Genomic DNA, 26726 nt, shown 5'->3' with positions numbered 1-26726 from the left:
AAATCAGGTCTCTGGACTGTGCATGGATGTGATAGCCTGCTTGTGCCATTCTGTGTAGGACTGGGGAGGCCACCACCTTTCTGCTTGTGACCAGACACTTCACCTGCGATTCAGCCATTTCCAGCCCCTTGGAGTCACAGTGACAAAAATCAGCAATGTAACAGTATTGTCATAAAAGCTGAAGAATGAAGGAAAACAGATTTCGTACCAGAAAGAAAAATCAAAGGCTTTCAGCTCTGCCAGCTCTCTGTTTCTATGTTTACTGCTCTCCTTTCCCATGGGCAGTTCTGAGGGGAAGCCCTCTGTGCTCTCTCATGGTCACCCTCACCTCACACCCACCATCAGCCCAGGCCTCCACACACTGGCTGCCAAATTAACTCTGAGGGCAGCCAATCTCTCCTCTTTTAGCCTCGCCTGCCCAACACAGTAACACGGGGGTCACTCAAAGCCTGTGTTGTTCCAATGCTCTAATAACCTATTGTTCTGCCCTTGCCTCGGCAAGATAAAACGAGAGGCAGTGTTTTCTGAGGATAAGAGAATTCCCACTGTCGGCCAAGGGCTCGGCCTCACATCAGGGCCAGCCTGTCCTGCGACTTGGTGGGAAGATGGTGGGTTTGTTTTTGTTAGCAGGAGGTGTTTGCAGGAACATCTGCTCAGGGAAGCAGTGGTGTGGCTCTTGCTATCATCGCCCGCAGGCCCTTCCCGTGGATCTGTGCAAACCCACGTTTGCTCCCTCCGCACGTGGCTCTTACTATAGAGGTGCTACACTGACATTCTCATGCCTAAAATCTGGCTCCTACCTGATGGATGTTTATTATCTGCTCCCTGCCTTAAATTGCAGAAGGATTGAAAACCTAATGGTTGCTACTGAGCTGCAGTAAATTTCCAAGGAGAGGGGAACCACAGCACAGGTTCAGAGCAGAGAGACTATAACAGTGGGGCTGAAGTACCTCTAGCATCGACCACATTACAGGTAGCAATGTTTAAGTGCTGGGATGAGAGAAAGGGCACAACAGGTAGAAGTTAATTCAATAATTTAGGAAGTTATAAGATTGAGAAGTCACTTATTTTATATTTTCACCACATCCTCTTGTCCAATAACGAAGTTCACTGAACATCATTAACATCCCGCTAATGAGACATCCAACTGCCCAGAACACAGCAATAACGAACGTGAGCTCTGTTTCCACCAAATCTACCAGAAAGATTTGTAAGGCTCTGCTTTCCCACTGACATGAACACATGACTCCCATTAGCCTTAATAAAGGAAGAGAGCATTCAGTGGGAGAGAAATTTCCCAAGGTTGCATAACTGAACTGTGGCATGCTGAAGACAGTATAGACTGCTAAGAGAAGTCAGCAGTCCCAAAACTACAGTGACAGGACAAATTCTTTCATTACTTTCCCATTAAGCTGTTCAACTTTTGCCATAGTTAGGAATTCCTTGATTTACGCCAGCGAAAGTACTCAAAACTTCTTTATGCCAAAAAAATGGAAAACCAAATTTTTTTTATGGAACAGCACATCAGGTAGTGGGAAGTTTAGATCCTATTTTTAGGATGAAAAAAACAACTTCAGATATGCACTTTCTTTATCTTAATACATTGTCCCTACATACTATTCTTGACTCCACGGTATATAAATTCTTACTTCTGTAACAATGCAAATTTTTTGACAGGATGACAGGTTAAAGTTTATCTTTCAGGCTGCTTCCCTTGCCCCAGTCACAAAATTCTAGTTATGTCAATTTATGTCCCTTTCAGTGCTCAGTGAGGCGAGGAAATGATGTGGAGTGCCAGAATGTGGAAACAATGCAAAAAAACTAATGCCAGAACTGAGTATCTGCCTCCTAGGCTAAGCTCTGTACACCCTCACAAAGCTTTGGGATTAATATTACATATCTCAAAACTGTGTTTAAGAGAAACCTTAATTCCAGATGTTGAAAGTATGATTAATCTACTGAAAGTCAGAAGCTTTTTCTTCATCTTTTCTCCCCAGTTCAAGTTTATAAGTTTATGTATTTTAAAAGTACTTGAGTGCTTTGCCTTGTTGTTTGGTTTTTTTTGTTTGTTTGTTTGTTTTTTTGGTTTGGGTTGGGTTTTTTTTTGTTTGGTTGGTTTGGTTTTTCGTTTTTGGTTTTTTTGAGAGGTGGTGGAGGGGAAGGTGGGAGTGGGGTAGTTTTGGACATTAGAAAATTAAATTTTATGGACAATTTAAAAATTGTTGGTCATGTTTATCATAAGAATCTCTTTGACATAATCCAAGACATTCAATGCTATTACAGTATACATTAATGAAGGCTGCCTTATGCACTCTGCTAAAGCTTTAAATGAGAACAGACTTATCCATTATCTATCACACTGCAAGGACTTATACAGGAGAATATCTAGTCTGCTGCTAATCACCCATACTCACAGAAGTTGAACTACTTTGACACAATAAGCAGAGGTGAAAAACTACAGTGCAACAACTGGTGTAACTGTGTGACCAGTATGTGCTGTGTTCTAGAACCATGTGTTAAAACGTATCTTACAAACTAAATCAAGATACCTATTTGTACTCAGCTTTAAAAAAAAAAACCAAACAAAACCACCAACAACAAAACAAACCCCAAAGCCAAACTCAACCACAAAACAAAACCAAACATATTTGATTTATTTTATTTCACAGACTTAAAATTAAAACCTCAAAGGTCACTACAGCAAACCACGGTACTGCACCACAGTAGAATCAGCCCTGTGCCCCATGTGGTTGTGCACAATTTAGCTGCCAACATATACTCAAAACTCTGAGCCCAGTCCTAATGAGGTTGGTGTTCTGGACTTCAGAAGAAGCAAAATCCGATAACATTCCCTTAAAAACAAAACAAAAAACCCAAAACCAAACAAAACAAACAAACAAAAACCCAAAACCAAAAACAAACAAACAAAAAACACACACACACAAAAAAACCCCACACAACCCAAACCACCCCATAATATGCAGAACAACCAATGTTAAAGGAGTAACTGATTCATGGATATATAGACACTAAGTACAGTGGAAAATTTCATTCAAACACAGAAATTGTAACTCACCAGCCATGTCATGACCCTGAAGACAGAAATCATGCAGGTCTCAAAATACACTCAAAATACAAGACAATTTTCTGCAGCATCCATCCCCAACCCTTCTGTCAAATACACAACTGCAATAGCACAAAGCATCTTTATGACAGGAATAAAAGGCTCTTTAAATGCTCCTTTTATTTTTTATTGAATGAACCCACTCTTACACAAAGTTCGCTCAACGATGTCTCGAGCTTTAGTACTGCCAGATCCTGTATTTCATTAGTCAACTACGACTTGTAAGTCACATACAGAACAATCTGAAATATTTATTAATTGCATTCAGTTTCTTCATGTAGCAGTCAGGTGGTTGATTAGGACACTGAACTTATTACTATATTGCTATATGTAGTTGTCAAGAAGATTAAAATCTTTTTGGTGTTTCACCATAACTGACCAAACACTTCTCTGCTCCAAGTCACTGGCAAAACCCAAAGGGAGTTTAGAACCAAAGCCACAGACTCCTCCCAGCTGCAATGTTAGTTTCAGCATTTTGTGTGGTTGACTCTTCTCACAGAATCAGTAATCTTTACTAACAGATTAGTAATCTTTCCTCCCTCCAAGGAAGCACATTGCACCACACCTCCCAATTGTTTTAGAAGTACACATATACAAAGACCACAGTTGAAAAAGATATCATCAGATGTGGTGAGTCCAGAGAAATCTTGTCCTAAATATTTTTCAAGTTTATTCATGAGAAAAGGGTGGAGGAAGAAACCACAGCTGAAAGATTCACAAACATGAACTCATTTACAGGTTTGCAAAGCAAATCATGCCACCAACCTCTCACGTAACCCAGAAGAAAGCACAGTGCAGACTCTGGATCAAGATATTCACTGCTGGATGAAATTAAATTGCCCTGCTACTATACGAGTTTCTTAAAACTGGCTGGGTTTTTTGTCTCTCTTAATCTCTCAGTCAGACAGGCACTGGATTAAAGGGAAGGCAGAGCAGAGAACAACCAGTTTCCAAATTTTAACAACTTCTTGCAATGCAGGGCAGCTAAGAGCACTGTTCTCATACACTGTTTAGTGCTTTGAAATGAACACGGTTACTGGCCATAAAAGCAACTGCAACTTTATAATTTCTTAAATATTTACTAATAAGATACACCAGAGTACAAACCCCAGAACTGTATTCCTGATACTCAGATCTTTCTGTCAAAACACAAATAGACAAAAAGACCTTCTGGCAAAACCACTCCAGAATGCTTTTACGTTTTGGTTTTGAAGTACATATCTGCCTTTTTTCCCCTCCCTATAACACCACCCACTCTTCCAAACAAATAAGTATTCCAGCATTGCACAGGAATTTTAATTGTTTCCATAACTTCTGTTTGTTACCTGCCAAAAAAGTACTTTATATGACAGATATGGGACAGGGTGCCTATGATACATGCATATTTATCAATACATATAATACATATATGTTTTATCAAAACATATAAATACAGACATATATGCATACATATAACATACGACTTATGTAACAGTTAACTTTTATATAGCTATAAAAACTAGAAGCCTTTCAAAGGGGAAGTCTTCATTCTTTGAAGTAACAGCCACGATTCAGATACACTGACTCTCTGGCTCAGATTTACAATTGAATTACTACAGCTGAACTTCCTGCATACCACGTGAGCCAGACTTGGTTGGTGTCCCCTGGTGTGCTATTAGCTGTGACAGACGCATGGTTGCAGCAGATATCCCTTGCATGGAAGGCTGAAAAACTAGGATACACTACTTTGTACTGGCTGCAAGTACAGTCCCACAGATCCCTGCAGCAGCCTCTGCAAGAGTTTGGCTGATGTGGGTGCTGGGACTGAAAGTCTGGCTCCTTTCAAGAGTTGTGTAATTTTTATTTATTTATTAAGATTTTGGTCTGTCAACCCTTCCTCACCCTGCACAGTATTTACCACAAATAATGGCCCTGGTTTCAGTGGGACCTTTGAAATACTCGTCTTGTGGTAACAAGGCACTGCACAACACAAGCTGGTGGGGACATTTTCAGCGTATTTGTACAACTTCATTTATTTAGTTACTAGGACCAGGCCTTAAAACAACAAAGCCTTTTTCTAGCATTTGTTTAAAGAATCCATTCTGTGTATAAGACTATTTATAAATACACATCGTGCAAATACTGTGTACTAGTGAAATACCTAAGAGAGTTGTAATTATTTTGGCAAAAGAGCTTATAGATCTTCCCCTGAGTAAACTGCATGGCAGCATAAGCCTGCTGGAAGGGGAGGCTTAACAATTCTGTAAAACAAAAGCACATTAAAACAGTTCAATAAACAAGGCAAAAAATATCTGTGAGACTTACAGGGTGGAAGCTCACAAAATATTATCTTCAACAATAGGTACCACACATTTTTCCACTGATTTTACAACTAAATCCAACAAGCTGCAGCTTCTGACAGCATTAGTGCTCAGAACCTACTTTTGACAGCATTTTTTGATTTGTGATGGGCTGTTTGTTTTTGCATTATTATGGGCTGGGTGAAGCCTCGAGGCAGACAGGCAGCCCTGTTGATAACATATGTATTTTCCAACCCTGTGATAAATTTCCCATAACTGCTGGCCTGGAACATGACTTTCAGCAACTTGACTGTTCCACATTTGGCTAAAGCAGCCTCAGTCCATTTTGTATAATAGCTCCAAGACTGTAGATGGAAGACAACCATTTTCTTAACAGCTTGCTTTCAACACTCAACTTCAGACTCCTGTTTTCAGAAAACAATGACTATTGCGTTCAGAAACACAAACCTCCCCAAACAGAATTTTTTTTCAAGCTAGAAATCCAAAGTCAGAAATGGAAGGTGCACTTAGAATTTGAATATCAAGGTCAACACTGATGGTTGTTACAGTTTAGGAGGGCTTTTATTTTGTATGCAAATCCTAATCTGCATATATATTTCAGTGCTGTTACATCACTACCACTGAGAAGGTCTGTGCTGTTTTCAAAGCCTAAAAAACTTGCCTTTCACAGCTGCAAAGGAAATTACAAGAGAAGAAAAACACAGCCAGTGTATATCAGCAATTAATTCCATCCACAACTGCCCAGCTGTTTGCTCATGGAGGAACCAGCCTTCTTCCCCTCTGAGCTCTTGCCACTGAAAGCTGATCCGGCACTTTCAGAGCCGTGGGCTGTTGGTAACGCGTCAGGAATGTGCGAGAGATCACACGGAGCTGAGGCAGAAGAAATGAAATCCAGACCGGAGCGCTGAGTATCTGTGATATGAGGATGAAGTTATCTGGGGTAGAGGGCGGCAGAGGGGGAGGATGAGGAGCTGCCAGCAAAGCCAGGTTCAGCTTACAGGACTGACACGACTGTCACACTTGTAGAGACAGGGTGGGATGGCCTCAGAACCCCCATATCTACATCGGCTCTGCCAAGGTGGTTTTACATTGGCTGATGTCAGGTAGATTTGGGGGCACTTTAAAAAAGCTGTCACTTTTATTTGGGATCGTGCTTTCCCAACAAAGTTGCTATAGAGACATGGCTTCATCTATGCTGGAATAAGACTTTTTGGTAAGTAATTACTACTTACTGGTAATTATTGCATCCCTGAAGCTCCAGAACTTAAGGCAGATTTCAGCCCTTTCTTTTTTATGAATGAAATCACTTCATGCCACCCTTGGGATTTCAGGAAAGGCATAGAGTATATAAAAGGAGGATGCTATCAGTAACATCAACAAACTCCACCCTGCTGAGCACCTGGAAATTTCATCCCACTTAAATAAACTCACCAGGTTACACAAACAGGTTGTTTTTTCCTATAATATATTTAAAACAACAAAAATAACATGTTTTTTTTTCCTCCCTTTACCCAAGCCAACCCCATTTAAAAATCCCATACTATCCATATGGATTCCTTTTTGCTGGGTAAAGCCACACACAGAAAGACTCTTCTAATATATATTACTGGTGCTTTTTTCTTCAGTCCCAAGACCACCAGTTAAAAAGAGCTCCTTTGACTTCTTTGATCTTTAGTAGCAGCAGGTCACCTTTTCATTGGCTGGACCACTCAATCATCGCAAACTGCACAGGTATCAGGAAGAATGACACTATTAGAAAACATCTTCACTCGGCCACTTTCAGTCCCAGTCCCTGAGGTAAGAAGTAACTATCAGAGCTAATCCCTTTACAAAGAGGCAGACTGAAGTACCAGCTTGTGTGTTTTGCTGAATAAACTGAGTCTGCTCAAACTACAAGTTTGCATCCCAGTGTGTAGAAAGAAAAATATTCTACAGAACAAGACTATGATATTGTGTCCATACAGTAATGAAAAAAATGTGAGAGCAACATCCTTCTGTCAAACAAGATCGATGAAGTATTTAAACGTTACCTTTTTTAAAAAGAACCTCTACAGTGTAGAGCTATGCTTCTGGAAGATTGGTATCATCTCCACAATAGCTATACAAGCAGGCAGTGTTATCACTCAGAAAATACAAAAGCAGAGGACTTTCCGTAATTTACAGTTTCCCAAGGAAAGTAAATCCAAATCCTATGGTTGAATGGAAAGTATGAATTTGTACAAATGGCTTAAAATACCATGTCTTTTTTTCTCCCTTGGAACCAGTGACTCAATAACGGGTAAACAGAAGCAGCACAATTTTGTTAAATCAGAAGCATAGCACAATTTTGACTGCAAGCAATCTCACTATATTGCTGCATGAACAGTTCCACTGCTTCTTGAAAGCAAGAACAGCACTCATCATTCTTCCCACAATTTTACTTTTATCTGCTTAATACTGACCAAATCCATTGGGGGATGATTTCTTATATTGCTTATTGTCTGCCACAGTAAAATCTGACTTTCTCATATACTAGAAACATGCATAGAAAGTTTCTGCAGTTGACTGACCCATCACATCACATCACACTGAGCAACACCAAGACCTTCAAGGAACATAGGCCACTTCTCCAAGACTGTTAATTCTTTTCACATGAAATGCTGCAATACAAAATATTATATTACTTATCCTAAATACTGGACAACACAAGGCAAAATTATTCTTAAACAGCAGAACATAGAGAGGTTTTTAAACTAAAAGAAGGATTAAAGGCTTTATTAGACCTACTTCAAAATGGAAGATATTTCAGTAAAGTAGGGAATGGTGACAGTGCTGTTGACGTCTTAAAAAAACTACGTAGTTCAGAAATTACTCTCACCCCACCCATACTTAGTAGAATAGGTATTAGCTACTAATTTCAAAATTTTTTCTCAAGCTGTTTTCAGCAATATTTTGATAGAAGACTGTGAAAATATTGATATCGATAGATGTTAAAAGTGGTAACAGAGTAAATTTCACTGCATCAGTAAAACTCAGCTGAGCAGTACAAACAGAAATCACACAAGTGTACACATGCCAACTGTTAACTAAAGTCAACTCTTTGCTGACTAGTCTCTTCTCTGTTTGCTGTTTCTCCAGAGTAAAACTCTTTCTTGTGCAGCAAATCTATCCAGGATCTATGTATTGCTTAAAAGCATGGAAGAAGTGTCCCAGAAATAAATACCATGATTATTCTGCTCTTAAGGATTTACCATTTAAATTTAGGCATGACACTTCAAGCTAAGAGATAAATTTCAGTGACTAAGGCTGAAATTCAGATGCAGAGAGAGCTCCAAGCCTGTATACCACTTATATTCCAAAATAACACCTCACTACTACTTCCATGTGAGTCCAAGTGGCACACACTTCTCAGATTTGCTACACAGCAAAGAATTTCACACTACAAGAATGCAAAAGGGGTTTAGAAAGTCCCTAGTTTTCACATCCAGCCGCAACAAAAGGAAGTTGCTTAACTTATGCTGAACATGAACACATATCACATATGTTAGAATAATCCCTGAAATGCCTAGAAATGCTTATATTACATAATGGTTAAGGATAAACAGTGCCATCTGAACTTGCAAGAGGAGTTCATACTTTATGGTTAAATAATTTGTGAGTCACTTGGGATGACTTATGCTTTTCTCTCTCCAAAATCTGAATCAGGAACAAAGTTGCTCAATGTCTGAAAGTTCCCAGTCTGAAAGGAAAATTCCTAAGTCCTAAAGTAACAGTTTTCATTTATCATCCATATTATGTACGAACTACTGAAACTTAACACCTTCCTGTTCAACATTTGTATTTGTGAATTCATTAGGTCCTGAAGTGCGTTTTTTTCGCCTAACTTTAGATAATTACATAACATTTGAATTCACTGTCTAATTAAGCTCTCTCTTTAGGATGAGGTGCATAACATTCTAGGCTTCATTGCCTGCACCACAGGGTTACAGTGATTCCAATGGAGGCACATAATCCACAAGCAGACATCCATATTGCAGACACCTCAAGTTATGCAAGACACGTGCTGCTCTGAAACAATAACAGGCTACATGCAAGACGGAGGAAATGTGTTCGAAGAGATCACTTAACTACACTAATAACCAAGGGGAAAAAAATGAAAAATGGTAGATTTAAAAACATGAGCCTACTCTTTAAATTCTTAAAATTCACATGTAGTACACTTTTCTATGCATCCCGCTAAACAGAGGCAAAGGAGTATTTTACATTGCCCAAGTCAGCAACACATATTACAGACTAATTTGTGGCAATGGGATACAACACAGTATAAAATGAGAACCTCATGGTGCCAAGTAAATACCAAGATCTGGCAACAGTGAGTGTAGACTAAAATATGCTATGAGAAACTGTCACCAGGCACAAATAAGCTTTTGGAATACCAAGTGCAGGAGTTGCTAACATAATCATTAAGAAAAAATATGTGACCAATTCCTTAAAAAAAATAAAGAAATAAAATGTCAACATCTAGGGGATAACAAAGGAGAAAAAGTGAAGGAACGAGGAAGGGGGGAAATGTAGCAGACAAATTTTATTGGGTTTGTGATCAAAATACAAATGTACTTGTTTAGGAAAATGTTCATCCATGGGGTTAACAAAACAAACAAGCTTAACAGAAAATAGTGTTTAACAAGTTCCATAAAAGATTTTTAATTCAATAATAATGCTTGAAGCTAATGTACATCTCAAAGACTGTCTTCTGTATTTTATTATTGCTGTCAAGAAAGAAAAATGAGCCAAAAAGTTAGAAAATGCATTACACAACTCACATTTCTGTACATCAACATGGTACTAGAGTCTTTTCATTTCATGTTAGCATGACATGTAAATAAAGTACTCCTTTATACTAGAAATCATGGTGAAAGTTGGGTCAAAGCAACAATAAACCCCTTGCATTCACTAGCCCACTCTAAGCACCTTGCTACACTCATGGCAATAAAAAGTTTATTGCAGTGAAATGTATTGGATGTACTGCACTAAAATGTGTTTGGTAAAAGCTAATTTAAGCTCCTGTCCTTATATGACAGCTAGATGATCTGGGGCTTAATTAGCATGATTCATGACAAACATGCAACACTAAGTTACAGTGCTGATGAAAGGATTTTTGAATACTTTTCTAAATCATACAAGTTTATCAGTACCCACCTACAAACATATGCTTTCTTCCATATGACACAACATGTGCAAACTAACAATGGTGCAAACTTGGTGTTTTATGCTTTAAAGAGAACAGTGTAAGTTTATCTGTATATTCCCAAAGCCTGAAGAACAGATTTGGTCAAAGAAAATATTTCCATGGAAGTAACCTGACCTTCCTAGTAATCTCCACTCATTTTGTAATTCTTTGGTACAAAACTGATACAGAGCTGATGTACCAGCTGATGTACAGTTGCAAGTGAAGGCCTTTTGGCTGGTCTAGTAAATCTGCTTCACTTTAAAGCTATTTCATCATCATAAGGTATTAAACATTTCACACAAATCAGTATTAAGGTGAGGTCTTTCCCCCACAGTTACTTAGCTTTTCAAATATCCACAGGTCATCAGCAACTTTCTACACAGTTGGTGAAATGCAAGTTCTTTCTGCTTAGGATGATAAGTAGGAGAAAAAAAACCTACATGCAAAGTTAGACACCTTACAGAGGCTGTACTCATAGAACAGCTTGAAACCACTATTAGTCCAAAGAATCTTTTTTTCCTGAAGCCCAGGATCTGATGGCAAGATGACACCTTACCTTATTTATTTTGTATCTTCTTACCAAGAAGTGTGTGTTATCAGCAACGTAAAAAAAAAGTTACGCACATCCAGTCTCAGACTAAAATTCAGACTTGGTGGATTTCATAGTAATCTAGTTAATGTCCATGTCCCATTCACCACAAACTAACTTTCATTTAAATCTTGTGGACAGAACTTGACCAAAATTGAATAAACATTCACATCTAAACTAACGTATGTCAGCAGTCATAGATTTTGACTACATACAGGTCATTTAGTGTGCTTGATGCCAGACAGTTAATTTCAGTCCATCGTTTCCTACTAAATATTTATTATTTGTATTTATTATTACTATTAATATTTATTTATTATCCAGTTATTTATTGACATACATCTAATTTAACACAAAGTTACACTGCGGTATAGTATACTGTTTCTGGCTGTTAAGTGAGTATCTTTTTCACAAAGTTATATGATTATAGAACAAATTAGTGGGGTTTTTTGCATTTGACACCAACAGCAAGTTCAATTCCACAAGCTGAAGATGAGGAGAAAGAAGAGAGCTAAATAACTGCATGTCCCACCCTAAGGCTAAAGGTCATCTATTTGAAGCACACAAATATTTTCCTCAAATAATGAGATAAAGTGTATATGCCAACATGTTTACCAATTCTGTGGTCTTTGTTCCTAATGAAACACCCCAACTTGCCTGTACAAACCTGCTGGTCTGTGGTACCCTGACTATTTCTGGAATGCTTTTAATATATTGAAATTGCATTCACCTATTTTCCTGCCTCTGATCTCGCAGCCGCCTTAAGTAACAGATCACAGTTGCCAGATCAGTGTTGTCACAGGCAGTTACTATAAGATCTCTTGGACAAATGTTATCTACTCCTGGCAATTTGCTACATTTTTTTAATGTTCTAAAAGTCTTTTATACCAACATTTCAATTTGAGACCAATTCTCAAAATATCACCTACAAAGTGAAGTTCCTGCACTAAAATCTCTCAGGAAAGTCAATTTGGGTAAAAAATATTTAGCTTTTTTTCTGTGGCTTATCTTCATCATGTATTTCTTTTACACTTCAGGAATCTATCAGCTCTCCAGTCTGTCTGGCAGGATGTCCATTTCTGATGTACTTGAAATGATTCAATTTAAATGATTTATTGTAGGCTCTGGTATCTTTAGCAAATTGTTTCTCAGAATATCTTTTGGCCAGACTTATTATACTTTAAAATTTAATTTGTGAGAGGGTTTTTTTCCCCCTTTCTATTTTCTTCAGAGGAAACTTCAGCTTTAGAAAGATGGTTCCTTGTTGCTAAGAGATTCCTAAAATCTGCTTTGAAACCCTCCTTACCTCTTAAAAATAAAAAGTAGCAACAACAAAAAGTTTGAAGTCTTTGATAGATGGTATACATTTTATCCAACTTCTAATTCAGTCTTTAAAAAGACACTTTACTACTTCCAATCTTCAACTTCCTTATAACAAGCATTCTCATTTTTATGACTAGCAAAGGCAGGAGGCTGGCAGAATTGCAGGGTTCAGTGCACCAGTTCAGATGTGACCATTGAACTTTAATCATACAAATATATTATTGGGAGCCAGGTAAGAACAGCTTTGTTCTTCCAGATCCCAGTTGCCAATGCATCTAAAGCAACACTGATGCTTTCTGAAGTCACTGACTTCTACAAGCTTGAGAGTGGTATCAGTAGCCTTTGGAAACACTCACAGAATTACCTCCTTCCGTGCCTTCATGGGAGCAGGTTGTTGCTCCGAATATCAGGGTGACTTGTTCAATGTATTACAACCAGGACTGGGATTCTTGTGAGTTACAATGTTTCATAATACCATGTATTTTATAACTTTTTTTTTTTTTAAGGTACACACATTCAAAGACAAAATGGAATGCAAAGAGGCTTGTTCTGTTGCCATTAAATTGTAACATTTGGGGGCTTGACTGCTTTTAGTTTATTAGAAGAATTAACTCAATCTAAAGTTACAGTCTATGTCCAGTATAAATGGTCTATTGCCATGGAGAATAAACACATCTAATTCAGCAGTTCACTTACTGATTTGTGTAGCTGCACTACTGTTAATCCAAAAAATGTGAATAAATTGAATTTAAAATTAAGAGAATTACAGGTTACTCCAATTAGTTGTATAGACAAGCTTCCAACTGAACCACTTGACATGAAACCCCCCATATCTCTACATTAAGGGGTAGACATTGGGCAATAACAGCAACTGTTTACCACTGGTAAACAGTTCCTGAATGCAGAGCACAAAGAAATCATACTTCCATGCTTTGTTAGTGATTGTTTTACCCCATCCCCCTTCAACCAAGTCTCTCCTCAGCCTAAAGATGACACAACACAAATCACACTTCCTGGCACTCCATGCTGATAACCAGCAGAGACTGGAGTGTTGGCAAGTCTCAGTTAACAGTATAAGCCCTTCAGAAGAAGCAGAATTAAGAGGAGCATCAGCTGCAAAGAACTCGGCTGACACTGTTTTAACCTGACCCAGCAAGGTACACAACAAAGCTGAATATTAAAACTAGTTCCACATTTAACAGAGTCTTCTCTATGAAGAGTCACAGGTCATTAGCAGACAGAGAAAATCTTCATGGTACTACAACTGAACTGTTAAGTAAATCCAGCTTCAGCAGAGGAGTTTATTAAACTAACTTTCTAAATATCAATATTTGTTAAGGACCTTGTAATTTCTGAATATAGTTCAATGAGTGAAGGGGGTAAAATCCTAAAAACACAGGCTGTTGTTGCAAGTATTAAATCGTTATCGAGTGGGAGAGTTTTAAGTCTCATAACCACTTCAGAAAAAAATTCAATTTTTAAACATATATTCCTCATTCACTCTACTCAGCTTATGAATAAAGTCAAACCAGATGAAATCCAACAATCTCCATGGTAAAGACACAGTGATGAGCTAATACACATCTATCCACATTTTTTTTTATGCTCACAAAGATTCAACATTTTTAAGCCATCAGGGACAGACTTATTCCTAAGCTAAGGAGCAATTAAAAAAATTAAGTACAATGAGATAGAGATAGGGTGACACATTTAAACCCACTTCATTAATAGTTATAATGTTAGCAAAATAGAATGAGTTTACCTTTTGGAAAAAAATATCTAATTTTAAACTAGATCTGTTCTTTTGTAGTGAGAAGCTGAATCATTTAAAATATGCCAGTCTGCAATTTTGAATATTATTTTCAGCTTGAATTCCAGCATCACATAAGAAGATTTAAAAATCTGATTACCATGTCACAATCAACCGAATAATTACATCAACCCCTCTCTGTAGAGCTGTTCTTCATTAATTCATAATTAACTGGAGTTGGTAACACAATCTGTACTACTAACTTTTAACAGTCTGCTTGCATCAATGGAAAAAGGACAATTTTTTGTTTGGTGAATCCCAGAGCTCCAGTGCTTCTCTCCCATGCTCGGCAACACACACTCCCTTACAATTCCTCCTCCTGGAGGTGCCCACCAAGCTTCTCTGCCCCTGCTGCAATTAGAGACTTTACATGAATGCTGTCCTCCTCCTCTTCCTGGCTCTCATGAAACTCCTTTATCACACAGACTGAGGAATTTGACAGGGAATGAGATACAGAAACCTTGCTGCCAGCAAACTGTCTCCGTGAGAGAGGCATTGGAAAGAGAAAATGGCAAAGACCACTCCAACACTCTTCAACCCATTTCAGGCACTCATGGGAAATAAAACAAACAAACAAATAACCCCCCAAAACAGTGGGAAAAGATTAAAAAAAAGCAGCACCAACAATTTAGGATTTTAACATTATTAAAATAACACCTTCAAAAGCTATGCTGTCTGGGAAAGCCTGAATGTCTCTTTCCTCAATCCACACCAGAAGTCACAGCTACAGAAATTCTGTACAAACTCAAGGATTAGCAGCATGGCTGAGGAAGCAGGGTCTTCGCTTCAAGCACCCTATTCATGTTTTAAAAGGCTGCAGGAATTTGAATAAGCTTTCCTCACTGCTATGGATCATAGCAGGAGCAGGAATTCTGAAAGTATCCTAGGATGATGTTTTTCTGTTTTAATTATAAAACGTCCTCATCCTCAACTACTAAGCTGCTCCAGCTTTCTATCACAGTGAGACAAGCAGTGCAAGTGCTCAAGCTTAGTCTGATTATACCACAGAAACTTTGGGTTTGGCACTTTAATCATCAGCTTGATGCTGAGGTTACAGAGAACCAGGTTCTATTTTGTAACAGCAATCTATGCTGAAAAGTATGGTGTTTTTAAAATAATAATTAAAAACGCAATCAGCAGTCCCCTAGCTCTTTCACACATGCATCAAAGAATAGGAGCTACACACAAAGCAAGTGGTTTTTTTCCAGGAGAAAGGCAACAACTGTAGGAATGTTGAATAGGATCTCCTTTTGTCTTTTTTTTTATTTCCCTTTGATTACTTTAGATTGCACAATATATATCCCACAATGTATTTCATTTGTTTATGAGTATCTGGGCAGAGCTCCAGTGCTTTGATGCAAGTGGTCACAGTGAACAGCTCAGTTCAGCATGAGCACTACCACCAGCAGGGAAAGCTGGAGAAGTGGGAGAGATACAGCCTCCATACTGTCAGAAGATACAGCCATTATCCTTACTGGACAAGGCTGAGACCAGCCAAGCAAACAGGGACTGAGTTCCAGACATTTTCTTCACCTCAACAGGAAAGAAAAAGTCCAACAAATGCAGGACTCCAGAAAAATACAACCATCTTCATGATGAGCATGGTTATCTTTTTCCACTCCATAGGAGAAAAATGTAGAGTGCAGGTACAGTATGAACCAATATTACTGTTTGCTACTGCAAATATTTAGTGAGAAGATTAAGTCAAAGACTCAGACTTTTATGCATTGAAGCTTCCATGCTAGGAACAAAAAAGCTTCAAACTGATTCACTGTGGGGAATGAGGTATCAGATTACATGATTTCATGAAATGTGCATGAGCCCAACTCTGCATTTAATTTTGGTTTTGTTATCAGACTGCAAAACCAACTTCTTTTTATGAATATTTACTGGAAACAGGCATTTAAGGCATAAATACACTTGTATCATATGTTCTGCTTCATCGTTCATGCAGACAGGATTATCTACACTGACATTTGAAGAGCCTCACCTGGGGGACTTAATCAGCCCCAATTAAAAAATTGACCAAAATAAGAAGCTGACTCTAGCAATGGGGCTCAGAAAGGACAATGAAGCCACATTAAGCCAGAGGATTCCAGGCCTCTAGGATGCTGAAGTATGGTTCCGTAGGGCTAGTAGCTGACAGAAGACAGAGAAGACAATTCCTCTATGTTTGCATGAAACTCCTATATATCCAGAAGTAAACACTTATTAAACAGCTTCCCTTGCTCAAACCTAGGAAGTAGTGTGCCTAAAGGGATTTTGAGCCAATGTTCATCCCAATTCCTCCTTGCTGGACTGGGAGGGTGAGGGCTGGTAGGAACATGGAGATGGACGTGTTGAAAGACACACTGGGCAGGGGGGGGGAAAGCACTCAAGGGCTTGCTTGAAATAGTTCCACAAACAACATTTAGCCCCTCTCAAAAGTACAGCAGAATAATTAGGAACAGAGCTGCTACATCCAGTGTGCAAAACAGGTATGCCCTTACATCATACATGTGTGGGGGGGGAGGAATGGGACAGTACAGGCTGACACTTCTAGTAGGGCACAGACAAAAGTTTGGGTCAATTCTATATTGGTAACATGCATAAATACTTTGGTATAACCGTCCTGCTTTGCCCTACTTCGACCTCTTCCTCAGTATTATGAGTAAGGGGATTTTAAAAGTCTCAATTTCTAGCAAAATGAGTAATGCTACCTGGGGCTCAGAGATGTGCTTCATATCACAGAGAGGCATTAAAACTGTATTAGAAAAAAAAAATCAACTTTATAAACTTGCTAAATCTTAAGAGTTTTGCGAGATGGTTTCAGAAAACAGCCCCAATAAGTCCCTTGAATGTTTTAATAGTTCAAGGTCTGAACTTCCTCACGTAAACAATGTGGGACAGCAGAAGCTGAAGGAAGCACAGATGCCCAGGAGCCAAGAGAACACTGAATTTTATTTAGCCAGGTTAAATGGTATGCGGTAATGCAGCCACACTCTCTGTATTTCAAGGAGGGCTTGAGAGTTTTATTATTATTTTTAAAAGAAAAAAAATAATTCAGGTGATAGATTTTAAAACAGATTTAGATTAATCTTGAATCTTACTGTATTTCTGAACAATTTACTTTAGACTGTTCCTTATACAAAGCAGGACAGAAAAAGGCAATTGCTTTACCATGTTCTCCCATCATTATAATGGCATGCACCAGATTGCTGTTATTGAATAGATCAATCCCCCAGGTTACACATTCTTCTTCATCTTCAGCCTTGCCTTTCAAGTGAGCTCTATCCTTATTAAAAGGACTAGAAGCTGTCCTCAGGCATACCCTGTCTTTGAAGAAGAAGCCCCAACCACATTTTATGGAAAAGACCTCTCGGTTTGTACCTTTGCCAAACCGTGTAGCAGGTTTAAACAATTATGCAAGACAGTAGATTTCAATTCCAGGCTCCTCTTACTCAGTCTCAAGTTTTAGAAATAATATTTTTCTTTCTACTAGGGCGCTTCCAAACAATGATGATCCAAGGGCATTAAAGAAAAAAAGTTACAGCTTAAACAGTGTGACACAGATTATGAAAAAAGAAACCCTTCCCATATGGAAAAGCTTTAAAAATTTGACATTTCTTTTCAATATGTGTTAATCAGAAAGACAGTAGTGAATTCTGACTGCTTCAGACAGAAAAGAATCAAAACTCTTGGGATACGTTACACAAAAGAGCAATTGCAAAGAAGGAAGAACAATCCTATAGTTTCTTTTAAAACCGGACTCCTAACAGTGTTTTCTTAAATGGCTGGGAAAGTCAGCAGTTTGGAGCCAGCCACATGTTACTTATCAATGCTTCAAATGCAGGGTTAGTAAGAAAGGCTATGTCTGGTTCCTTTTGCTATTGGGAAAAATCTCTTTTGAACTCCTTCTGAGGGACTGACGGGGGAGAAAGTGTCAGGAAAAGGATCTGACAGGTTCTGCACAGTGAGGGGCAAGGAACGTCTAGAGTAAAATCTCTTGTCTAAAACGAGCAAAGAGACAGAAACCTCTCAGAAACCTCAGCACTGGAGACGCCAGATAAAATGTCTGACTCCCTTGTATCTTTTTTTCCAGCCACACATTAATTCCTTCTTATACTTTATGCCAGCTTCTCATCTTACCAGGAGCCTACAGGGGAGGCCAGTCCAGCACTGCAGGGAATGCAGCCACATTGGGACTCCATGTATAGCATTCTCCCAAGATCCCAGGAAAACATCTTATATTTTAGATACCCCAAGCATCACAGAAGACCTCAGTTTAAAGTTGGAACCAATCATCTGAGTGATCTTAAAGGAAAAGTCAAAGGACCAGGAAATTACTCTGTTTCTTGAAATGAAAGGCATTATGGATGAACACTGCCAATATCGCCAGTTTTGCTCAGGACAGGATTTCTCTCCTGTATTTTCAATTCTGTCCAAATTACAGACCTCAGTAGTTCTGTGTCACCTGCAATGTAAGCATAACTACCCACCAACAGGTCAAGAACTGAACATATTTCATATTTACCAGCACTGTAAGTTTCTCTGTCCTTTCTTTTCAGTTCCCACACTCTTCAAGACACCAAACAAAAACACCCGTTACTTTTTCCCTAAATCACAAAGACAAATGTTTGATATAACCAGTCTCTAAATCTGTACTAATAGTAGAAATTTGAGAAATTAATTCCATATAAACTGTACTCTCGTCTGTAGCAAACTGCTCTTGCAGGTGTGGCACATGCAACCTATACAGCTACAAATATGGAAACTTAGCGTTAACAGGACAGAAAGTGCTAGAGTTTACAGTAATAATTCGATGCACTCTTAGTGGAACAAGGCAGCTCAGCACCTCTCAATTTGTAATGCTCAGAAGTATAAAGTCAGCTTTTATTAATCAAAGCCATTGTCTTCACATTTTAATGAAATGGTAATATTTTTACTCCTTCCTTGCTTCTGCCTCACAGCATTCCATTTGCAAGGTACATGTAGCATTTCACAGGTAATATTTCACAGCAAATAAAGGAAAGAAAGTTTCTCCAACTAAAAAAAAATCCAAGTGCTAACAACAGGATTATTTTAATATAGTCTTTTTAGTTACATAACAGGCATGAAAATGCAAGTTATAACACTGTCTTATTTTAATCTAGGCCTGAGGAGCTACAGACAAAAGTGGTAGACAAAAAATACTTCAGATAAGAGATTAGGCATCCAAAACCCTAAAAGTCTGCACTGTAAGAATGCTTGCTGCCTATCATTATAAAAAATGAAGAACACAACACAATATATGCTATCTATACTACAGGAACACTTGTAAGACATAATAGCAGTGTCTGAAAAAGGTATTAAAAAATCCTCAGTTCCTCACTTGTAAGATGCAGGCTGCTGCTCAGGTTCTGCCACTTTCATACTCCTCCTTTTGCATCTTTAGGAACTGTACACATAAAAGCTAACTGGTGTACAAAGTCTGCTAACTACTGTGAAGAATGTCAAAGTTGCGAGCTTTGATGATACTTATCAACTGATCCATGCATCCCACTGTACAAATAGGGAATATCCACTTCACTGTAGCTGGAACCAGCAGGACACATCGTTATCCTTATGCATATGCAGTTCCATTACATATTTAGAGCAAATATTATGCAGTACTGTTCAGACTCTTGCACACACCCCAAAGCTGAGGTACACTTTCATCCCACTAAAGTATTCTGTGCAACATTAATGAGATTATTGTGAAAGGTTTTTTTGTCTGTACTTTCTAATAAAACCACTTTCAAAGTGCCAATTTCCGATTCAGTTCCCTCTCCCCCCTTAAAATCATTACACTAAATGATCAGCAGGAACACAGCCAAGAATTCAGACAGTAAAATGTTTTAGGTACCTTGATTTTTTCCACAGCTCTCCTTCTTTCTAGTAATGTAGTTGACCTGTAAAACAGAAGAAAGAGATGACTGACTTCTGGTAGGCTTTTGAATATTACAGGAATATACTGTACACTTAAAGTATTGACACAACATTCCGTTTCTTGAACTCTTTTCAGATTTTTTCATTGAATTACATTTTGTTATCGTACAGTGCATTTTTCACATACATAAACCTCATTTAAGAGCACCTCATTGGGAATCTTGCCATTTACCAGGTTACAAATCAGAAAGTAAAATCCAGACTACCAGCCTCATTTTTAAAATAGAGCGTAACAGCCACAATCCACAATTCCTCTTCTAGCTCAGCAGAAGAACTGAACTTCAGAGCAGTCACTATGCTGCGGGGCAGGTGGGGAACCGGGACAGAGACACAATACCACCCTTTGAGGGCTGGTGTGCAAATTCATATGGAAACAACTGCCTTGCTCCAACCCTTTCCCACCACTGAGCAGCGATGGGTCTTCCTCTTGCCTTTGTCTTCTAACATGAAAGTAAATTAATAAATAAAATAGCAATTGTTTATTTCTTTCATCTTTCGTCCTCTCAGTCTTTGAGTACAAGTTGTCTTCAGTCAAACCTGAGAAATCATTTCCATCACCTCCCCTTTTCCCTGAACTGCTCCGCCAAGGAAAAACAGTTGAATTTCCTGGGGTACAGGGGCCAGACTCCTTGATTTCATACATATATACAAAACATATGCTACATTTTCTTTTTTAAGATCTATATATGGCAAATTAGACATTTTATGCATTGTGAAAACACTGAGCTCAGCCAACCATCAGGCATGGCTGGTACTTTTCACCAACCTGTTAACCCATTTTTATTCATTAGGTTGTAACAGTCTCTTTCAACTGTCTCCAGCTTTTCCTTTTTACTCTTTCATGACTTCATTGTAGTATCCTCGAACATTACTGCTTAGGTCTTCTACTATCATACTACAAATACTTCACCAGTTTAAACATTCCTGTAGGTTGGTTATTCTGTTCCCCATCATCACTAATAGCTCAATTATTCAACATTCTCTATGAGTTTCAGGAGTAAAGAACTAACTTTTGAAAAAAACAGGGTACACAAAAATAATGCAAGTAGAATTATGCAAAATTACTGTAAGAGATTATTGCCACAAGATTGTCCAAAGCAAAAAACAAACTTCCAAGAGAAGTTAAAATGTTAGTGCACATGTGCTCAAATTGTCTATTTTCCCTGAATTACAGTTACAGAAAGTCAATTCCTTGCTCACTTGAAAAATAAATGTTGCCATAGTACGGCATTATTTTCAGCATGTTTGCATTTAGGAATGAACAATGTACTTACATAGAGTATTAATACAGGTAAACAGCCACAAAACAATTTCACCTACTTTTAGACTTGAGAGGAATATAGATTTAGGGGACAAAACTGTCTCTATCCGGGTGCTCTGCATGGGGCTTGGGCATATTTGCTTATTTTGCTGTCCCACCAATGCTCCCTGGCAGAGCACACAAAGTGATAGCAGTGACTGGGGAAAGAAGAGGAAGTGTGTTGGCATCAAAATGCCACATTAGAGCAGGAGTACTCCACAGCATCAGGAATTTAAACACTTTAACGTGACTGTTTATTCTTGGCATGAGTACAGTTTATTTTTCATCTACTTCACACTGCTAGAGATAAGGGAATGCTATTTTTATGCAAGCTCCTGATATGTTATTTTAAGCGTAGCTGTCACCAGCAAGAAGAGACCACGTCTTGCAGGCTAGCAGCTACTGTTTCCAGAGGGCTTCTGTAGACCACTCTCAGACATGAAAATTTGATAGTCTCTCCAATTTTGCCAGCTTCAGGTCTAATAGCACTGGTTGTTAGAGCACAGAGGTGCCCATATCTGATGGTGTTTGATATGCTTTAGCCTCCCTAGAGTTGCAGAGCACTGCTCACACTCCCATGGGGGCCAGTGGAGCATGTGCATCTTGCTCAGCTGCGTCCCCACCTCTGGGCACTGGGGGAGTTGGAGATCCTACAGCTCTCAATAAAAGGAGGCAGTCTGGGAAACTGCTGAATCCAGAAACTGTGACACTCCAAACATACGTGTTTTTGAGCAAATTTTTTTCTGCCCTTTGTCACAAGCTCTTTGCTACAATCCCTTTCTTCTTCTCCCTCTTTGTGACCCTTCTCCCTATTACCACTAAATGCACTTTCACAAGCTCTTCCTCCCATCCCAATTCAAAATTCTCATTATTAAAACAACAACAAAAACACTTGACAACTGTGGAACTACTATGCTGTTTGGTGCCATGACCTTATTCACTCCACTTAATCCACTGGGGTCTTTTCACCCCGCTCTACACATCCCTGGAGTATGGGAAAGAAACTCTTTGACGTAGGCACTGGCCAGGAGTTGTCTTCACTCTGCTTGTTTAGGCTGTATTCTCATCTTTTTTTCATCAAAATGCCTCTATGGCCAAAATAAAATTATACAATCAGTAACAAGGGATGCAGATCATATCAAGAACTGGAAAAAGAAAATCTGGAAAGGAGTAACAGTCACACACTAAAGAACAAACTCAAAGTCAGCTCTCAGATCAGGGAAAATAATAACTGAAATGCATTCTTGGATGAATAAATTAGGAAGAGAGATGGACATTAACTCAAGATATGACAGCAGCAAGACAAATACTGAACATGAGCGGCTTCAAAAAAATTTGCAATACATCTGAGTAACTGTGTATGCCAGAAATCAGACATATTACACAAATCTTAACAGGATATTGAAAATGCAAGTACAAATTAAATGTTACATGAGGGTTTCAGCCTGTAGGACAAAACGATTTGTGTGTCAGAGATACCATTTATCTTCCTGAGAATTAAAGTGCAAAAGCCACTTGGTTACTTGAGAGCTACCACTCCCTCTGTCAGAGAAGCAACATTTTAGAGTTGCATCCAGAAAGTATGAGTAATCATAATGACAGATAGTTCAGGAACTGATGGGATATCCCAAAGAAACATGTCCTGGAATGAAATTATAATCTTCCTCAGCTACTCACATTATAATGGCTGATCAGTGTGCAATAGGAAAATACGCTTCTGGTTTGAATCCAAATCTTGAGTATAAAAGCAAAGCTCTAGTAAATATTTAAGAGAATTTTGAGTTCCAAACTGAAGGGCCAGCAACTAAGTTCTTTTTAACAAACAAAACCATCAAAAGATTGTGCAACTCTAAGAGCCCTTAAGGAAACAATTGGGAATTTTTCATAACATGGTATTTCCTTATACCACTGGCCACAGGAATGCAAACAGTTCCACCAAACAGAGATTTGTTCATTGGAAACAACTGACAAGCTAACCATGTTTCCATCTTTTCCACTCTCAGCACTCAGCATACAAAACAGATGATATAATAGAATACAGAACTATCATACCAGGGCCACAAGACATCTTTAACTCAGCACCTGAGACTTAGCAAGAACATATTTCTCCTGAGGTTTAGAGAGAGAACTTATGTCTAATTATCTAGCATCTTTATCTAAACAAAATTTATTTTTCTACTGTAATTTCTACTTATTTGTCAGATTTCCCCTAAATAATGCTACATCCCTTTTAACCAGAAACAGATCCCTAGCCCCAACCACAAATCAGCACATCAGTAACAAGACTCACTCCCACAGCATTCCCTGACAGCAAGTAAGGCAGGTGAGGCTCGGGAGAAGCACTGGCACGAAAACGTGGGTTGGTGCTCAACTTGGTTAGTGAAAGCAAAAGCAATGCTACTGGTAGTACACCCTTTGAATCTTATACAGTATCCTCTGTGTAATTCCAACGAATAGATTTCCACACCACCTTCTCCATTTGGGATTATTATTTGAGCGATTCCAACTGACACTGTGAATCCCTCCAAAGGAAGCTGGAAATGTTTGCGTATATGTACAGGCAATGGTACCCTTAGTGCTCACAATCTACCAGTCTTCAGACCTTACATGAGGAGACAAAGTATCAGAGACACTTCAAGGGAAAGGCAAGACAAGACTGACAAAGGGACTTAATTTTCTTGACAGCTAATTAACAAGTCACTATCACAGAGAAAGCAATTTACACTCTGTGCTGAGCTTCATGCTGTGAAGAGGGAAAAAGAGAATAAATGAATATAAGCAACTGTAAAAACAGAGAGTATTGTCAGAATCCAGGAGGGCACCTGGAATGCCAGAAGGTGCTACATCAGCATCCTGACCAATATCTCTCATTGCAAATTTGCAACTCAATTAAGGCAAGATTTTAATCAGAGCTACAACTGGACTTAATTCTCTCCATTCAAGCTGAAGGAAGGAGAAGAAGTCATAAAAACAGAACAAAACTGAAATGTGCTACAAAGAGACCAAATTGTTTTCAAAAGAAAAAAACCAAAACAAACAAAGCCCATGAAAGACACAGCTTTATGGAATTAGTTTGCCAAACAAGTCAAAAATTTTGGATAGTAGAAAAGACAGACAAATGTCTTAACCTGAGATAGAGATGTAAAAAGACTTTGCTTGTGTGGAAGTGTTTACAATCCATGGCAGAGAGAATATTTCTCTTGTAGTCAAGGAAACCACTCCTAAAATTACAAGATTTCAAATTTTGAATTTCCCCTTTTAGGAGGGAACATGGGAAAATCCTCCATGCTCTTCAAAAAGGAAAATGAGATATGGCTCTGGTGTCCCATGTGTAGACAAAAAGGGCCAAAAGGATCTGACAACAAACTCGTCCCAATGGCACCACGGAGGAAGAAACATGCCCATACTTCAATCTTCTGAGATAATCAATGATAAAATACTCATTGCAAGTCTCCCATAATATTTTCACATACAAAACCATTTACCAGAAGTTACTAAAAAGGAAGCTAAAAATTTCAAGCCAGGCTTTATTTTAAGTGTTGCATCTCTTAATCTTTTCTTTCTATAGGAGATGCACACTGAACTCTTGAACACTGACCTTTCGTCACAGCACATTCATGATTCCGGAGAATTCGACTTTTTTGAAGTCACAAACACGTGAACTCTCCCTTCCTTTTTAGATGATTCTGAAGATCTAAACATAAGTCATGCAAAGAAGCAGCTTGGTTTAATTATAATAGTAGAGCAAAAATTATTTTTCCAGTTATCTTGACTAGATAACCAAAGCGTGTTACACAACCTTGACTAGTGCCAAAGTGTGCTGAGATTTAGAACACTACTCAAAAGCTATCTTTTATTTTTATTACTGTCAGCGTCCTAGAAAAAAAAAAACCATGTACCAAAAACTTTTCAATTTAATCTCACTGGTGATGATATAGAGAACTACCCAAACTCTGCAGACCGTAAGGTAAAGGCAGTAGAACACATCACAGATTTCCATAATTAGAACATAGTAATACCAAGCTATGCAAGAAATTATTTGCTGTTTTTCATTAAAATGCCCAGTCCATTTTTATTTTTTCCTACAGTCACTGCAGCAAGATGCATGTTCAGAACGACAAGAAACTACTGGGCAAAGTCTATGTAACACTCATACTCAGGCTGAATTAGTACTACCATCATTTGGAGAACTGATTTTATAAAGGTGATAAAAATCCAAGCTATTGAAGAATATCTGAAAAGCTTTCATTGTGTCTTCTGGCTGAAATAAATACATGTGAAAATGAAGGTGCTAATTCACACTCATCTTATGGGTTATAGTTTACGATAATACTTGTTATTTCATTTTACCTCTGTCATCTGATAAATCCCACTAATAAAAGCCCAGTGCTCAACAATTTGGTGTTGCACAGAATAGAGCTGCTGTCTGGTAGCTACCTTAACAATTTTCTCAGGAAGACTGTAAAATTAGTTTCAGGGGAGGTATTTTAAGTACTGCATTATTAAATTTCACATAAATACAGACCAAGCAATAGGAAATGGCACTGTCAGAAATCATCCAAATGGCCTTAAGATCCAGATGCCGGGTACAGTTCTGCAGCAGGCCTCCTAAGTGGCCTCAGAAAAATAATTTCTACATTATATATTTCTACTCCCCTTGTTCCCTTAAAATGAGGTGAAGTGCCTACTGAGATTGGCATGAGCAAAGGTGTGTGTTAATAAATTGCATCTCTTTCAGTAACATGTACTTCAAACCAGACAAAACACAAGTGCCAAGTGCAGCTTTGAAAAGGCCTGTCAAGGGGAGGTGGACAGTGCTCCTTCAGCCTTCATTATGAAAAACAAAAAAGCACAGATTAAAGCGACATGAAAGGTACAAGCATCAAAGCTTCAAGAAAGGAATAGGCACTTCAAGGAGCAAGACCTCTGCTGCCTTGGGATCCATCTCTCACAGAAGGAAACAAGACCGACTTCCCAACTCGCTCGGGTATGTGCACTTGAGACACCATTCTCTTAGACTTGCATGTAAAATATATACTTACACACCTGCAGTTACAGTAGTGGTCAGCCCAAGGATATAAAGCAAGGCAAGACTCATAGGGACTCTTTCCAAGTCTTCATATTA

The 26726-nt window shown here is 38.5% G+C and overlaps 1 protein-coding gene across 4 annotated transcripts in view; it reads right to left on the bottom strand.

Annotated features, from left to right (window-relative positions):
- Positions 1 to 20264, bottom strand: part of ADD3 (adducin 3) — a 64005-nt gene extending 43741 nt beyond the window's left edge. For 3 of the 4 annotated variants that reach the window (XM_027647970.1, XM_027647967.1, XM_027647971.1), the window contains exon 1: positions 20219 to 20264. The gene's annotated coding sequence lies outside the window, so the exon portion shown is untranslated. Of the gene's footprint in view, positions 1 to 3076; positions 3165 to 20218 lie in introns of those variants that run through there. The other variant, XM_027647969.1, reaches the window with a different exon arrangement.
- Between the last annotated feature and the right edge of the window lie 6462 nt (positions 20265 to 26726).

The sequence above is a fragment of the Corapipo altera genome, unplaced genomic scaffold (genome assembly GCF_003945725.1).
Source record: "Corapipo altera isolate COAL_440 unplaced genomic scaffold, ASM394572v1 56, whole genome shotgun sequence".
Lineage (NCBI taxonomy): Eukaryota > Metazoa > Chordata > Aves > Passeriformes > Pipridae > Corapipo > Corapipo altera.
Note: the sequence above shows the minus strand (reverse complement) of the source record. Positions and strands in the feature narration are given on the sequence as shown.